A 17889-nucleotide genomic window follows, 5' to 3' on the forward strand; every position below is an offset into this window, starting at 1 on the left:
TCATCAGATGCAAGGATCGACAACGAGATAGACAACAGACTCGCCAAGGCAAATAGCGCCTTTGGAAGACTACACAAAAGAGTCTGGAAAAACAACCAACTGGAAAACCTCACAAAGATAAGTGTATACAGAGCCGTTGTCATACCCACACTCCTGTTCGGCTCCGAATCATGGGTCCTCTACCGGCATCACCTACGGCTTCTAGAACGCTTCCACCAGCGTTGTCTCCGCTCCATCCTCAACATTCATTGAAGTGCTTTCATCCCTAACGTCGAAGTACTCGAGATGGCAGAGGTCGACAGCATCGAGTCCACGCTGCTGAAGATCCAACTGCGCTGGGTGGGTCACGTCTCCAGAATGGAGGACCATCGCCTTCCCAAGATCGTGTTATATGGCGAGCTCTCCACTGGCCACCGTGACAGAGGTGCATCAAAGAAAAGGTACAAGGACTGCCTAAAGAAATCTCTTGGTGCCTGCCACATTGACCACCGCCAGTGGGCTGATATCGCCTCAAACTGTGCATCTTGGCGCCTCACAGTTCGGCGGGCAGCAACCTCCTTTGAAGAAGACCGCAGAGCCCACCTCACTGACAAAAGGCAAAGGAGGAAAAACCCAACACCCAATCCCAACCCACCAATTTTCCCCTGCAACCGCTGCAACCGTGTCTGCCTGTCCCGCATCGGACTTGTCAGCCACAAACGAGCCTGCAGCTGACGTGGACATTTACCCCCTCCATAAATCTTCGTCCGCGAAGCCAAGCCAAAGAAGGTACTTTAGTGGTACTAACTGCACAGCTAAAGAAACAATAGCTACCAAAGAAGAGTAAACTACCAACGTTTTTATTTTAAACAATCGCACCCCTCCACAAAGGGGAGTGATGTCAGCGTGCTGCAGAGTCATTGTCGCTCTGGTAACATATTCCAGCAGGGAAGCAACATGCTCCGTCAACCCACAGGGGTCTGCAAACGTGGGCTTCTCCTGGTCAAAGAAGGGGAGCCCGCACCATTCTGTGCCGACCGCTCGGTGCAGCGATTCTGCCTGTCCAGCTGTGCGGCCGCTGAGTCTGCCACATCATCCCCCTCCCCAGAATCGTTACATGACTGCAATGTCACAACTTTTGGTATTTTAGGAGGGTGTCCCTGGCATTTGGGAGGAGGACATGTACAGGTTCAGCAATGTCCATGTGTGCAGGCTTCAGTCTGTCTCATGTAAAAAGTTCTGGTCAACCACCAATGTCCAATAGCACCGTAGATCCATTGGGCTACAGCACTTTATAAGGCTCCTCATAAGGTTGCAGCAGGAGTGCAATGTGGGATGGGCAATGAACAAAGACATAAGAAATAGAGTCAAGAGCAGCAGGAATGTGTGCAGGCAATGATCCATGATGAGTTGCTAGAACTGGAGCCAGGGAACCCATCGTGTTTCTTAGTTCTTGTAATTCCTCTGTAACTGAGGATCTATCTTTGGCTGGAGAAGGAGTGATGCCTGCTGGTACTAGGACTGGAGCGCCTTAAACTAATTCTACTGAAGAGGTCTCCAGGTCATCTTTAGGTACCGCTCTAATACCCATCAGGACCCACGGTAACACATCTGCCCACTGAGGCCCGTTAAGTCTTGCCTGCAAGGCTTGTTTCAGATGCCGATGGAAACATTCCACTAGTCCATAAGTCTGCAGGTGGTACGCCATAGTATGGTGTAATTGCGTACCACAAAGTCTCGCCAGGCTTGCCCACAATGTTGAAGTAAACTGAGTTCCCCTGTCAGAGGTTAGATGGACTGGTACTCCAAAACGAGAAACCCAGGTCGAGAGAAAGGTCTGAGCACACGTTTCAGCCGTGAAATCCATCATTGGTGTAGCTTCCGGCCAGTGGGTAAAACAGTCAACCATTGATAATATATATCGTTGACCTCTGGACATGGGCAGCAGGCCCACAGTGTCTATGCTGAAACTTTTGAGTCATTGACTGAAATTATTGAAGCGGTGCTCGGGTGTGCCATTGGACCTTAGCTGCCTGGCAGTAGGCATGTTTGTGCCCAGTGAGTGACCTGCTTCCTTAATCCATGCCAGACATATTTTGAGGACATAGGCTTGACGGTTGTGCAAACAGATGGATGGAACAGGCCGTGAATGTGGTTGAAAAGTTTCTTCTGCCAAGACAGTGGGATGATTGGTCATGGGTGGCCGGTTGAAGTATCACAAAATAAGTTCACCTGGTTGGGGCCCAATGGAACATCGGCTAAGAGCAGGTCTGTAATAGCTGTATGGAAACCTTGTACCTCCTGGTCCTCTTGTTGGGCTATTGAGAGAGCATGGAGATCTGGCCTTCATGTAATCATTTTATCTCTGTTCTAGACAAGGCATCAGCTACAACATTGTCTTTACTGGACAAATGCTGCACATCAGAGGTAAATTCAGAAATATAGGCTAGATGTCTCTGTTGATGCGCTGACCAGGGATCCGTAATCTTGGCAAGGGCAAATGTTAGAGGCTTATAGCCATTATCTCAGTAAAATGCCTGCCCTTGAGAAAATATCTGAAATGTTCGATGACCAAATAAAGTGCTAACAGCTCCCGGTCGAAAACACTGTACTTTAATTCGGGCGGGTGTAGGTGGCAGCTGAAAAACGCCAGGGGTTGCCAGTGACTGCTGATTTTCTGTTCTAGAACCTCCCCCGCAGTCATGTCTGATGCATCTGACATGAGCACAAGCTGGACATGCATTTGGGGGTTGGCCAACGTGGTTACCTTTGAAAGCGCCTCTTTTGCTTTGTCAAATGCTTCTGTGGCCTTTGCAGTCCAGAGCAGTTTTTTAGGTTTGCTGGTGAGGATGTGGAACAAGGGCTTCATGATCCTGGCAGCTGCTGGGAGGAACCTGTTATAAAAGTTAACCACTCCCAGGAATTCTTGTAGCCCTTTAACTGTAGTGGGCTTTGGGAAGGCCCGAATGGCTGGTATTTTGTCTGGAAGTGGGGTTGCACCTGCGTTCGAAATCCTGTGTCCCAAAAAGTCAATTGTGTTTGCCAAATGCAAACTTCACAAAGTTTATAGAAAGGCCAAAATCTCGAAGCCTCTGGAACAAATGTCGCAGACGTTGTCTGTGCTCCATATTGATGCGGTGGCCATTAAGATGTCATCGAGGTAGACGAAAAGGAAAGAGAAATCTTTTGTGACGACGTCCATTAAATGTTGGAATGTCTGACCCATGCTCTTCAGGCCGAAGGGTATCGTCAGAAACTCAAATAAACCAAATGGAGTAATAATGGCTGTTTTAGGGATGTCCTCTGGGATTTGGTGATGACCTTTTACTGTCTACCTTCGTGAAGATATGTTTGCCATGAAGATTGGCAGCAGAATCTTGAATGTATGGTATTGGATACCTATCCAGCACAGTTGCATCGTTGAAGCATCGGTAACCTTCACAAGGACATAGGCTGTCGGATGCTTTTGTCACTACATGGAGTGGTGATACCCAAGAACTATTGGACCTTCGGATGATGCCTAGTTTCACCATAGTTTTGAACTTTTTTTTGGCCTGTAGTAGCCAATCAGGGGGAAGTCTGCATGCCTTGGAATGTAGGGGAGGGCCGATGGTGGTTAAATAGTGCTGAACTTCTTGACATGGGGAGAGTAAATGGAAATCTGGTGTACATAATTCAGGAAACTCTGGTATTAAGTTCACAAAATCATCTGTGGTGAGTATTTACACACATAGCAGTGTTGCCAGTCGACAATCTGAAGAAAGTGGGCATGTGTGCAATGTGGAGGCATGGACCAAAAGGCGCCCTTTCATATCTACCAACAAGTCATGTATCCTCAGGAAGTCTGCTCCCAAAATGGGCTATTCTACGGCCATTAGCGTGTAAGTCCAGTGGTAAGGTATGTCCCCTAATATCAGTTGTATCGAATTGGTATAATAATTGCTAATCGTAGTGTGACAAATTATGTTGTATTTTGTATTGTATATAGATATGTTTTAAAGAAGATAAATTGTGGCAGTTTTTTTTAAGTGTAGGTCACATACAAACTGTTCAAACAGATCTCATTTAAAATACTGGAGCTCTGCTCAAGCCAGACAGACCAGTTTTGAGTGCCTTTGCAAAAATTTGAAGAGTGCCTATAAGGACTTCACAAATAGATTGTTGCTTTGGAAAGCAACAGATGAAAGAACTCGAAGGATTAGGTTCAGAGCCACAGTCTGTCTGAGTGCAGTTGCCTGTTATAAGAGGGTAATGTGGTTTTACAAGAAGATAGAGAAAAACAGGTTTTTCTCTGAGAGAGAGAGAGAGAGAGAGAGAGAGAGAGAGAGAGAGAGAGAGAGAGAGAGAGAGAGTGAGAGAGAGAGAGAGAGAGAGGGAGAGGGAGAGAGAGGGACTGGAACATGGCAAGTTTGTTGAAAAACTTTTGAAGACGGGATGTGACTGCTTAGTTCACCTTGGTCAAAGCCCTTGTGGTCTATACAAGAGGAGAGGACTGGCTGTCTAATGTTTCACTTGAAATAAGAGTAACAAAAATGAACTCTGTGGTGACCTGAAAGAAAGAGGTTATCATCTGGAAATCCCTGATGGGGCAAGTTTTTTCAGCAAGACTCTGATGTGGCTGATTAGAAGGGATCAGTTTGTGTCCAGCAAATGATAAATCTCTCTCTGAAACAGACAAGAACCTTCCTGAGCAGTAACCATTTACCTTTCAAGCACCAAAGCCTGGCAAAATTCATAAATATTAAATTCCGTGCACAGAATAAGAATTGTCTGCAACCAGTAAAATTGGAGGAATGAGAAGTGAGATTGGACTGTGAATCAAGGAAAACTTCTGAACTTACATACACATTGTATACATATGTACTTAGAATTAGAAGGTGGCTAAATTAATAGTAATAAGTTAAAGTGTGATCCTGTTTTCATGTTTAAATATAATTAAAAGTAACTTTTATTTAAGTAACCATTTGTCTTGGTGAATTTCTGTTGCTACTGGGTTTTGGGGTTCTCCAGACTCGTAATATTTTGGGGGCTCATCTTTTCGGATTAAAAATTGGAGTTTTGGGATTTTAAACTTTTGGAGTTTTTGTAATTTTTTAGTTAATTTGTTTTTCCAAGCTAATTTAAAGCTTGTGTGTGTGTGTATGTGGAAAAACAGCAGCAATGGATGTTAATACATTTTTTTTGTCATAACCATCACCTGTGGAGTTGCAGAGCAAGAGAAAAGAGGAACCGATGGTTATTTCTAATGATTAAAGTTGACTGAAGTCAAACATTGGATGAGGAAAGTACAAATACAGAGGATTATAGCAAAATATTATATAGGTAAGGGAAAATTTATTGAGGAAAGACTTAAATAATTTTCCGGAGGACAGATCTGTTGAATTGAAATTGGAATTGGAGGAGAAATTGTGAGTGGAAGAAAAATGAGAGAAACTGATCTTTGAGTTGCAGAGACAACAATGAGGCAGACCAAGATGAAAAACAGAGAAGAAGCTGAAAAACAAAGAAAGGAAGCTGAAAAATGGAGGATATATGGGTTAGAGGTAGCTGAAAAATGGAGGGAGGAAATTGAAAGGGATAGACGGTTTCAATTAGAGAAGTTAAAAATTGATGGAGGGAAGCACGAGAATTGAGGCTGTAATTCCTGGAAGAGGTTTTTTGGCTAGTAGAGAAGTAAATCTAGTTCCTCCTTTTGAGGAGGGAGATGCAGATACATATTTACACCTTTTTGAAAAGGTTGCTGAGAGCTTGAGAAGGCCAAAAGAAAAATAGCCTCTCATGCTCCAAAGTGTGTTGACGGGAAAATCACAAATTGCATTCTCTGGCTTGTCTGCAGAGCATGTGGCAAATTATGATACTGTTAAACAAGCAATATTGAAAGCTTATGAATTGGTTCCAGAAGCATATAGACAAAAATTTAGGAGTTTGGTGAAAACATGGAACCAATCTTACATGGATTTTGCTCTGGGAAAATCTGTATGTTTTGACTGTTGGTGTGCCACAAAAGGAATAAATAATGATTCAGACAAATTGAGAGAACTGATATTAATTGAGGAAATTAAAAGGTGTGTTCAAAATGATATTAAATTATACCTGGATGAGAGCAATGTGGGGATGTGGCAGCAAACAGTTAGGTTAGTGGATGAATATTCCCTGATTCACAAAAACAAATTCCAAAATAGTGAGCCTTTTCAGGGGGTTAATGTGGAACAGATTAGTAACCCTGTTCAGAAGGTTAATGTGGGGCAGACTAGTAAGTCTGAAGTCTGGGAAGAATGTTAAGAAAAAAGATGAAGGTAAGGTGGGAAAGGACAGAACTTCTGGATTTGTATGACAATTTTGAAAGAAACCTGGTCATGATATTGCAAATTGTTTAGTGTTTAAAAAGAGATGAGGAAAGGAGCCTTTACCAGAATCATGTATTCAGACAGTTGAATTTAAGGAAAGCAGATGTTCCAAACCTCGTAAGAGTGATATGGATATTTTCAAACCTTTTGTGTCAGAGGGCTTGGTTTCAATAAAGGAGGGAGAATCACAGGTTTCAGTTAAAATTCTTAGAGATATTGGAGCTGCACAGTCACCGTTATTGAAAAATGTTTTAACTCTTGATCAAAAGACTGACACAGAGGAAATAACTTTCATTAAAAATGTTGGAGGTGAGGTAGAGTCAATATCTCTTCACAACATAGTGCTGAATTCAGAACTACATAAAGGACCTGTTGTAGTAAGAGTAATTTAAAAGTTACCCATGCAGGGAGTCTCATTTCTATTAGTGAATGATTTGGCAAAGCATAAAGTTGGGTCAGTTTTGAGATTAACAAATTGGCCTAGTAAGGATGATGTTAAGGACTAATGTGAGATGTATCCTGCATGTGTTGTAACAAGGTCATTGTCTAAGAAAGTGATGAGAGCAGAGGAAGATAGAGTCTTGCCCAGTGCTTCTGAAATAGTCTTGAAAGAGCAGGTTAATTGTGAGAGTGAGGATTTCTCTTTGTCAAGGAAAGAGTTAATTCAGCAACAGAAAATAGATACAGATCTTATTGACCTATGGGACAAAGCAGTAAGTGAATAGAAGATTAAAGAAATGGCTTGTGGATATTACTTGATGGGTGAATTGTTAATTGTATGGATCATAAGATTATGGAAACAGAATCTTGTGAGGGTAACCTTAAAGAAACAATGGTTCCTGTGCGCCTGTCTAACTCAGCAATTTTGGAAAATCTGGAGGAAAAGTTAGGCCATCTTAAGCCACAAGAACAAATGCAGTTGAAAGAATGAATTTTGAAATATACAAATTTATTTCCTGATGTGCCGAAAAGGACATCAGTGATTTATCATGATGTAGATGTGGGAGAGGAAAGCCCCATGAAATAACACCCATATAGAATAAACATTCAGAAGAGTAAAATCATGGATCAGGAGTATATTCAACATATTGAATATATGTTGAAAAATGGTATTATTAGACCTTCGAACTCCGATTGGTTCTCCTTGTGTTCTGGTACCTAAACCACATGGAACTGTTAGGTTCTGTACAGATTACAGGAAGGTTGATTCAATATCTAAAACAGATGCTTATTCTATTCAGAGAATAGAATACTGTATTGATAAAATTGGGAAAGCTAAATTTCTTACTAAGTTGGATTTGTTGAAGAGTTACTGGTGTGTGCCTCTAACTGAGAGAGGAAAGATTATTTCAGATTTTGTAACTCCATCTGGTTTATATGAGTATAATGTGTTACCTTTTGGCATGAAAAATTCCCCTGCAACATTCCATAGGACATTTTGGGACCCTCTGGACTTGTAATAGTAGTGCCATTGATGGCATGCAAGATGGCTTGAGGCACTCGAGATTCCCATTTGTAAGAGGATGGTGGGAAGATACTAAGATGAGCTCTGATGTCGACTAGCAGTTTGCATCCCATGTGCTGATCAGTGGCATATAACAGGCTGGTCTGGTCGCCAATCATCAAGGCCATCAGTGGCGGTTGGCGTTGTTGTTTCCCTGGGAGTCAATCATGTAACTGCATGGTAGCACATAGCGGTGTGCATTCCTGCCCTACTTTCTATGGTAAAAACACCACTCACTGTTCTCCAATGGCTCTTTCTTCCTCGGTAGATTGTGGAGTGCTGTAGAAATGGCGGCTGCATTCATATGATTGTCCAAGGTAACCTGTTGAAACTTTGCCATGGGAGGCTGCAGTACCCTGTGAAGTCTGTCTGCTTTCCTCACCACTTTCCTTGTTTTGGAGGTCAGCAGAAGAGAGTAGCATAGAGATGTCATGAAGGAGCCATTCCAAGATGGCTGCCTTGAACATTAAGGAGTTGAAATGGCCATCTGCAAGCATTTCATTCATCAGTTCTGTCAGCCTTCTGTCCCCCAAATTGTTGAGGTGGAGTAAATGTGTGCCACTTTCCAAGTCAGACATGCTGAAAGTTGCGAGGAGATGTACCTTAAAAGCACTGTATTGCTCCTCCTCGGACAGGTTGTTGATAAAATCATCTACCTTGGCAGTAGAATCTTCATCTAATGAGGTGACTATATGCCAGAATTTGGTGGCTTCATTTATGTTCCTAATGTGTGGAAATGAGCCTCATCCTACTGGGACCAAGGACATGATCTGTGAGGCCAGAAGTTGGGCAGTTTCACAGCTATTGTGTGCAGTGTAATAGTGGCATCCATTCTATAAGCTTTCTCACTTTGTTTCACTGTTGGGGCTCAAAAGACATTGAGCACCCATCGGTGTCACCAATATAATGGCACTAAATGCAGAGCTCAAGAAACAACAGCTACCACAGAAGAGTCAACTACGAACTGATTTTTATTTTAAACAATCGTGCGCCTCATAAAGGGGAGTGATATCAGAGCACCTCATAAAGGGGAGTGAAGTTAGTGTACTGCAGTCATTGTCTCTCTGGCAACATGCCAGCAGGGAAGGAACGTGCACCGTCAACCCACTCAGGTCTGCAAACGCGGGCCCGCACCATTCTGTGCTCACCACTTGGTGTGGCGATTCTGCCTGTCCAGCTGTGCGGCCACTCGGTCTACCACAGTACTTATTACTCCTGCTACGTGGTATTTAATTTCTGTTCCTTTGAATTCACATAAATGTTGGACAAATTAATTAAAATAATTTTAGGAAAAGGTTGCCAGTGAATAGTTTCATCTAACCGTGAGGTGTCAGAGGATAATTGATGCTCAGTGTTACATACTCATACAGCAGCAGTAGAAATTAGCCCAAATTGTGTTGTTATAATTATTTTTAAGTACCAATAATGTAGCACCTTATCCAACTTATCTAAACTTATATTTACTTGTCTAAATTTATCTAAACTTATATCCCAACTATTAGCAAATATACGTGTGCATATGTGTGTGTGTGTGTGTGTGTGTGTGTGTGTGTGTGTGTGTGTGTGTGTGTGTGTGTGTGTGTGTGTGTGTGTGTGTGTGTGTGTGTGTGTGTGTGTGAGTGAGAGAGAGATTCTTTGTGTAAATATCCCAAACCATTACAGTTCAGGCCAATTCTGGAATGTTAGTTCAAAGTCCAGTCTCAGAAAATCCAGTGTTCACACACACAGGCTTTAAGTTAATCAAAAAAGTAATCATGGAGTAGATGGGAGAGACCAGGGTGACAGACTGTGGTAAACTCGTGAAATCCTTGTTGAGATGCTTCCAAAGAAATGTCCTTTTCAGACAAGTGGCAATCAGAACTCACCTTTTCTTTGTGTAGGGGGCACTAAGTGAGTAGTTTCATAAATCTTCCAGAACCCTTTAGTGGGTCACCCAAAATGTTCCTTTTTGGTCACAGTGTGGCACACTAATTTCCCCGCCTTCAAAAGTGACTGTTCTTTGGCCACGGTGGAGTATATTCATTCTCCTTACAGAGAGAAATCAGACAAATTGTCTATTACCACACAAGGCTCTCCTTCAGCACAGTATCCCTTCAAAGATATGCTTCTCCAAGTGCTGCTTCCTTAAAATGGGCCCCGATCAAACCGAGTACTATTTCTTTAACATGTTGATCACATAGTCTCTGCACCCGTGTTTTCCAGGGCCACTTCATCTCTCTTCAGAAGTAGTCAATTTGAGAACACCCTGTCCCCAGTCTATCAGCCCACAGTCAATTCTCAAAGTTTGCAGGGTTTGCAGCTTGATTTGTTAGCTCTTAAAGTGACAGTTCCACTCAAACAAAAATGAACTGGGAGCACTGCATACTTGGGTTCATTTTACAACCAAATAACTCCTTTCTGCTTCCTATTTATGAGTTAATACTGCTTGAAATGCTCTGTTAATCTGTGTGTGATACATTATAGTATTTCAGAATAATTAAAAAATTGTTTTGAGTAGTTTATTTAAAGAAACATTATAGTGAAGTGTTCCTGCTCATTTTAAAGGAGGGATTACATTGTAAAATAATAATGTTTATGTATTTTTGGATAATTATTCAATCATTAATATTTGATATGATATAATTGCAAAGGCTGAATTAAGTCAGTGCAAAATTATATTTATTTTCACCTCCCATGAAGTGATGAGATGCTATTTTTACACTCAGGATACGAGTGTTGCTGGAAAGCCTGACATTATATTGCCGAAGACACACAGAAGACCACAGATGCTGGAATAGGAAGCTAAACACAATCAACTGAAGGAACTAAGTTGTCATGCAGCATCAGAGGAAGAAAAGGAATGGTCAAAGTTTTGGGCTAAAACTCTATATCTAGACTGGGGACATGGAAAGCAGAAGCTAGTGTAGAGGGCAGGGTGGGAGGGGTGGAACAGGTGCCACATGTGGGATAAATAAACCAGTTAGAGATGAAACATGAAGAACAGAGGTAATCGATTATCAGATGCCAGAAAAAGGAGAGCAAGACACAGTGGCAGATTAATTTTTAGGGTTAGTGGGCTTAAACCTAGGGTCCCGAAAGGGAGTGGGGCACGGCAGGAGCAGGAACGTCGGGCTCCCTCCAGGAGCAGGGGGCCTCAGGCTCCCGGCAGGAGCAGGGACCTTGGGTCTACAATACTTTCAGCCCCAAATGTTCAGTTGACCCCTGGCATTTATTGACCTCCTTTTGACCCACCCGGTATTTTTCAAATCCTTAGATAGCCCCATCGACCCCCAGGGGTCGATATCAACAACTTTGGAAAACCCTAATATGTTATTTCACATAACAATGTCACTTTATTCTATTCAATGAATGGTGGGGTGGGGAAATGTTAGCGGGGCCTTACTAAAGCTTAGCTTAGGGGTCCAGGTGGTAGTTAATCTACCTCTGGCAAGGCAAGAAAAACAAAGGGATCCACTCATCCCTTCCCACCCACCCATCCCTGTCCTCTGCAACTCTTGGGGGTGCAACACATCTCTGCACCTCCTCCCTCAACACCATCCAGGGATTCATATGCACATTTTTCCACCCTGGTTTATTGCTTTCAGTGTTTGCAATATGGTCTCTTCTTCATTTGGCATACCAAAGCTGCCACTTTGCCAAGCATATGTTTTGGTTTGCTCTGGACGTCTTGAGATTCTGGTTGCATATCATTTCATTCTCCTTTTCCACTCCCACACTGATCTATTTGTCCTCAGCATTCTCCACTGCTAAAGCAAGGCCAAATGCAAATAAGAAGAACAGCCCATTGGCATGAACAATTAATTTTCCATTTTTTGGTAACCCACTCCCCTAAGTCACCCACGATATGTCCCCCTTTGTTCACCTTTTCCATCCTCCTCCACCAATCACCGAGTCTCATCATACTCCCTTCCCTGGTTCTGTCAGTCCATCATCCATGTTTACTTGGGTTTCTTCTCCTTTGTTTCATCTTTGCTATCCCCTTTCCTCCCAGGTTCCACCTGCTATCATCCCTCCCTTCTCAGTTTCCACCTATCACCTACCAGCCGCTGTCTCACTGCTCCCTTCTCACCTCTATACTTGTTATCTTCCCTTGGCACTGTTTGATGCAATGAGTTCATTCAGTCTTGTTTTTTTTTGCTCTAGATTCCAGCATCTGCAAACTCTAGATTCTCCATTGTGACAGGGGCCTGAAAGTATGGGATCAATAATTTCTGTAACATCACTATTTATGAGGCTCTGGTTCCACTATATAAACAAATGTGGACGTACTTTGACATCAGAAAGGCAGCTCCACTAACAGTGTATCTTTCTCTCAGTGTCAGCCCAAATATTTGTGCTAACTTCTCAAGAATGAGGCTTAAAAGCTTCTGACTTGTAAGCAAGACCCCAAACAATGAAGCTTTGTTCAGAGCAGTAAGCCATTTTAAATGCATTACAATTAGTAATGTAAAAGAGTTTTTTTTTTCAAATCAGGGAAATAAAACTAAACCAAAATTTAAAAAAAATGTGATGTGCCCCAATAGAAATTGAATGCTAGCTCAATTCTCACAATATAGACAGAATAAAATTTCCAGATACACAAATATTTACAGACAGAAAACAAAGTGCTAATATAGCCAGCTGTCTCAAAAGACAATTTAATCTTACACAATGCACTTATTCTAGCAGGTATCATTCATATTACTGATTGCCCTCTTAGTCTAAGGTTGAAAAGCAATACTGCCTTTTTCAGGTGCTTACTTATCCACTTACACTTCTACCAAAGCAATGATTAAATCAAATGCAAAGTTGGTGTTTTAATATATCACTAGCTTGTCACAAAATTGGTTAGCAGCTGTGCTCATGAACAAGATTATAAATAAAGACAATGAAACATGCATAAGAGTAATTAAATCCACCAATATCCAAAAAAGTGTCTCTGATTAGAGCAATGGTTCTCATCCTTTATCTTTCCTCTCACATACCACTTTAATTAATCCCTATGTCATAAGTGCTCTGTGATTAGTAAAGGATTGCTTAAGGTGGTATGTGGGTGGAAAGAAAAAGTTTGAAAACTACTACTTTAATCGTATCTAATTGACTCATTATGTGCATGGTTTCACAACTCCAAAGGAAATGGGCCAATGACAATTTTTCTCAAGCAAAATATTTCAGTAACAATTAGGTTTAGAGCAGTGATTCTCAACCTTCTGTTCATGTTTCTATAACCATAGACTGAGTCTCTCTCTCTCTCTCTCTATTTTATTCCTCATTATACCTGAACCTCATGCGAGTCATTCAATGGGCTACACTGCCATTTTAGAGTCATATTGAGCGATAATGCCATTGAAAGTATCCTACATCTCTTTGAGACTGGATCTTTAATGTATTCCTCCTAATCTCAAAGGATTCTATACTTCCAGTCAAAGATTGACCGCAAGTAGCTAAAATCCACTACTTCATTTATGGGTGGCACGGGCTCGTGGGTTGAAAAGGCCTGTTATCATGCCGTATGTGTAAATTTTGGGAAAAAAAGCAAATAACCTACCCCAGGACCAGAACCCTTCTCATTAAAATTCCACTGGCTACCAGAGAATGACAATCCACTGTCTCTATTAGTCTTGAAGTGCACAGCTGGTTTGGAGTAGCCCAGTTTCATTATAGATATTGCATGTTATATCTTTTAGTTAACAGAGGAAAGAACAATTGGTGCAGTGTTAACAGAAGAGGGGAAGGGGTGCGGCAGGGTTCAGAATATGATTGATGCACCATGGGGGAAGGACAGTGGTGGAGTTGGTAGACAAAATCAAAAGAGTGATAGTCAGGCACAAAGAGAAAAATAAAACAATTGAGGTGGTTGGAGGAGGGGGATGATGAAGGTTGAGTGGAAAGCAGGAAGATTATAAGCACAAGCTCAGAGGTCACCATTGCTGGAATCTAATCTGCAAAGAAGATAGTAATGGGAACCATTAGGGATGAGACAAAGGTCAGATGGAACCAGACAGCTGAGGGGATCCAATGGCTGAAATTGTGGGTAGTAGGTAGATTGAACCAGTTGCAGGAAGGGGCTGAAAATGTGTGATTGGGAGAGCATGGGTAGGGGGAGGTGTTAGTTGGGGTTGTGGGAGTGATATGGAAAACAAAAATGAAAATAGAAGGCTGAATCGGGAAGAGAAAGAGTAGAGGGAGTTCCAATGTCGATAATGGTGGATGGTGGGGAAGATAAAATATAGAGGGAGTATCCATGTAAACCATGCTGGAATAAAACAATATATTCTAACTGAGGCTGAGGCAAATCGAGAGAAGAATGCCACTAGAAAACACAGAGGCAAAAGACACAATGGGAATGATGGAAAATTCACAGTCACTAAAGAAGGTGAAAAAGGATAGATGTCTGGATGAAGTATGATAATATGGAAACAATCCACAATAGAATAATTCCTTGTAATTGTTATAACATTCTGAAATTTTACAGTTGTATTGGTTGAAAGCCAATATAATACCTTTAAAACCTGTTGAACTGATTTCTAGAATACAAAACAAAAAGTGAGTCAATATGTGCACAATGGGACTCACAAAGGAAACTCTTCACAATAGGAAATCTCACCGAGTGCAGCAAAATGTCAAACTGTGAAAGCACCATGAGCCATTCTCCGGATACTTGTCAAATACCCGCCTACATTGTTCATTAGAGGTCAGGCAAATCTATATTTATACATACAGCACTGTTCAAGTTCTCAACTAATTAATAATTTGTTGGATTCTTCTCTAACTGCTTTAATGCCTAATCATCGTGGAATTATTTACCTTTTAGGGAGTGTCAGAGGGACATGTTTGGTGATAGAATCTGGACCCTGCAACAAGCTTTTCTTTTCTCTTATCCTTTGGTCAGCATTTGAGGTCCAAAGCTCTTGAACTATGGTTAGATGCAACAGAATTTGACAGACAGCTGTTGGGATCTGAAAAGAAAACAGCAAACAATAACAATGAGGTTCATTATACTGTTCTCTAAACTCCAGCAAGGCCAATGAATGAACCCAATAGGTAACTGCTGGCATTTCAAAAATACCAAGCTGTTGTTGGGCAAAGTTTAGCACCAATATTCTTTAGCCCTGCTCTCCACTTGGGAAATCACTCTGAGTCGAGACCTAGGCATCAGCAAAATGATATGCAGCCCTTGAAACACCCATCCGCTGAGGGTCACTGGAGGTGAGATTGCTGACTGTGTGGGGCGAAGTTGGTTAGGGACAAACAAGACAACAAAGCCGGTGGAGCTGGACAGTTTCCCCCAACAGTCTCTTCCTTTGGTGCTGAAACAAATCGGTGTCTGCGGCATGGACAGGAGTCCTCAAACAAATCCAGCAGTCTGACTTGTTCGTACGCCACTTGGAGGAAGACATTGTAGGGTTTCCCAGTGCTGACCCACACCACTATTACTACTGCCAGCATCCACAGTTGTGTCATCCTGCGAAGGAGGAGGGGAATCTCACTCTCTCTGGGTTAGTCAGTGTCATTCTCGATTCCCCCAGTAATTCAGTAAAACACGAAAGTCTGCAGATGCTGCGATTGTAGTAAAAACAGAGAAATGCTGGTGGAACTCAGCGAGTCTCACGGCATCTATAGGAAGTATATTACTGACGTTTTTGCCCCAGCGCCCTTCCTCAATGTATGGGCAAAAAGCAGGCAAGGAGCCTATATTTTAAAAGCTGATGAAAAGGGAAAAACTCCCCCCTCCCCTATCACTTCTCACCTTTCCCCTCTCCTGACCTCTTAAAAGTGAGAAGTGATAGGGGAGGGGGGAGTTTTTTGCTCTGTGTAGTGCGCGTCAAAAGAACCAAAGACTTGTTGATCCAAACCAAGGTTTTTATTAACTAAAAGACTAGAGCATATCACAAGTAGGTTGACCAGTCCAGAATGACCTGGTCTGGCTTGGAGCAATCCTTTAAGACCTGCCAGTAGGTGTGGCTACACTCTCAGCCAATCACAGTCATCCTACACTACAATCTGTACATATACACATTGGTGATAGAATCTGTACTTTCACACTCTGTAAAAAGTGACACAGGGAAAAGGGGAAGAGAAAGAGAGAGAACTGGAGGAAAGGAGACAAAGAAAATATAGAGGGTGGGGGTGGCCTAAAAGAAACCAGAGAAGTTAATGTAATTCGATTGAATGGTGCCTAGACAAAATATGAGTTGTTGTTGTTCCACCAATTTGTGAGTGGTCTCAGTCTGGCAGTGGATGAGATCATGGACAGAAATGTCGGCAAGGGAACGGGGTGGGGAACTGAAATGAGTTGGCACTGGGACGCAACCAATTGCATGTCTTCCAGTCCATGGCCTAAAATCTCTCCCCTTCTCAGCAGCTCCTGCACCCATACTTTCCCCAACTCCTCTGTTAATTCCACCTCTTTCAACTTTGGTGGATTGGACCCTGCCACTGTGAATCCCTTATCCACTCCTCCAACAGCACCAATGATCCCCTTGACCCTATCCCTGTGACTACAGGAGATACTACACTTATGACCACACCTCCTCCCTCACCTCCATTTGGGGCCCCAAACAGTCCTTCTAAGTGAAGCAACATTTCACTTGTTAATTTACAGTGGCCATCTACTGCATCCAGTGCTCCCATTGTGGTCTCCTCTACATCGGAGAGACTGGTCACAGACTGGAAAATCACTTTTTGGATCTGTCTGCCACAATAGTGTGATTTCCCAGTGGCCACCCATTTCAATTCCCCCACCCCATTCGTATGCTGATATTTTTGTCTGTGGTCTCATGCAATGCCAGACTGAGACCACCTGCAGATTGGAGGAACAACACTTCATTTTCTCTCTGGGCACCTTCCAACTGGATGTCATTAACATTGACTTCTCTGGTTTCTGTTAAGCTCTTCCCTCCACCCCCCCCCCCCACACTATTTCTTCTACTCCCCCCCTGTTGCCTTTCTCCCAGTTTTTCTTTTTCTTTCTCTCTCTGCTTTTCCCTCTGTCTCCTTTTACAGAGCCAAAGTCAACACTTACCTCATTATATCCCATTAACACCTTTTGTTGGTCTGGACTCTTCCTCCGGCAGTCTTCAGTCTTTAATCTAACTTGCTCCTGTTCTTTGCTTAAATTTGAAGAATAGCTCAGGCCCGAAACTTTGGAAATATATCTTTACATCCCATGAATGATGCAAGACCAGCTGAGTTTCTCTCGCATTTCTGTGTGATTTTACTACAGTCCCAGCATTGACAGACTTCTGTGTGTCACGTTGATATAGATCGAGCTGTAACCCCTGTAAATCCCTAGCTATCAGCTTGGGGAACAGCTTGGGGCTGTGAATGTACCCCTGAGGATGATGGGGAATTGTATACTGATGTCCTTCCCATGTGAAAGCAAACTGGTGCTGTGATTCAGAACTCAGGGAAATGGAGAAGAAGGTATTGGCCAGGACCACAACTGCATACCAGTGTTTCCCCTCCCAGCCCCCTACGTCCTCGACCCATGTCTGGGACTGCTGTGGTGGGGTGGGGCTACATATTTATTCAGTACTCTACATGTGCCATCCTTCTTTTACATGAGCCACACAGGATTTCCGTGATCCGGTCCCTAACTAGCTGGCAACAGCGCAAGCCCTTGTGGGTCATATGGGATCCCCTGTCCTCTGCCTTTTTTTCTCGTTTCCAACCAGAATAAGTGCTATCCTCCAACCCTTCCAGCAAATGGATGGTTTCCCTCACTGTCTGTTTCCGGGCAATCAAGCACAGAACCTCCCCTTTCAGGTCAGGAAAGGCAATGGCTACCAGGTGCCCCACAAGTACAGGGGTATCCCTGGAGTTCTTCGGGAAGTCGCAGTGGTGGGTGCCCTTGTAGAGCCCCGTAACTAGAACTCATTCCCTCTTGGCCATCATCCCATTCTCTCCAGTGTTCCACTCTGCCTGGGACTATAGGTCCCACTCCAGCAACGAAGGGTACCTCACTTGGATGTGGCTACCACATGGGCTCATAACGACATATTTTCTATGACAGCCTCAGACTGTGTCTGCAGCCATTATTGCTGTCTGGACAGTTACCCCAGGATGGCTGCTTCCTAA

At 42.8% G+C, this 17889-nt stretch overlaps 1 long non-coding RNA gene across 1 annotated transcript; it reads left to right on the forward strand.

The window, feature by feature from the left end:
• The first annotated feature begins 8873 nt into the window (after positions 1 to 8873).
• Positions 8874 to 10678, forward strand: LOC138751481 (uncharacterized). Its single transcript, XR_011349974.1, has 2 exons — positions 8874 to 9055; positions 10536 to 10678. It is a non-coding gene; the product is annotated as an uncharacterized lncRNA (long non-coding RNA).
• The last annotated feature ends 7211 nt before the right edge of the window (positions 10679 to 17889 follow it).

This window comes from Narcine bancroftii, chromosome 1 (assembly GCF_036971445.1).
Source record: "Narcine bancroftii isolate sNarBan1 chromosome 1, sNarBan1.hap1, whole genome shotgun sequence".
NCBI classification, from domain to species: Eukaryota; Metazoa; Chordata; class Chondrichthyes; order Torpediniformes; family Narcinidae; genus Narcine; species Narcine bancroftii.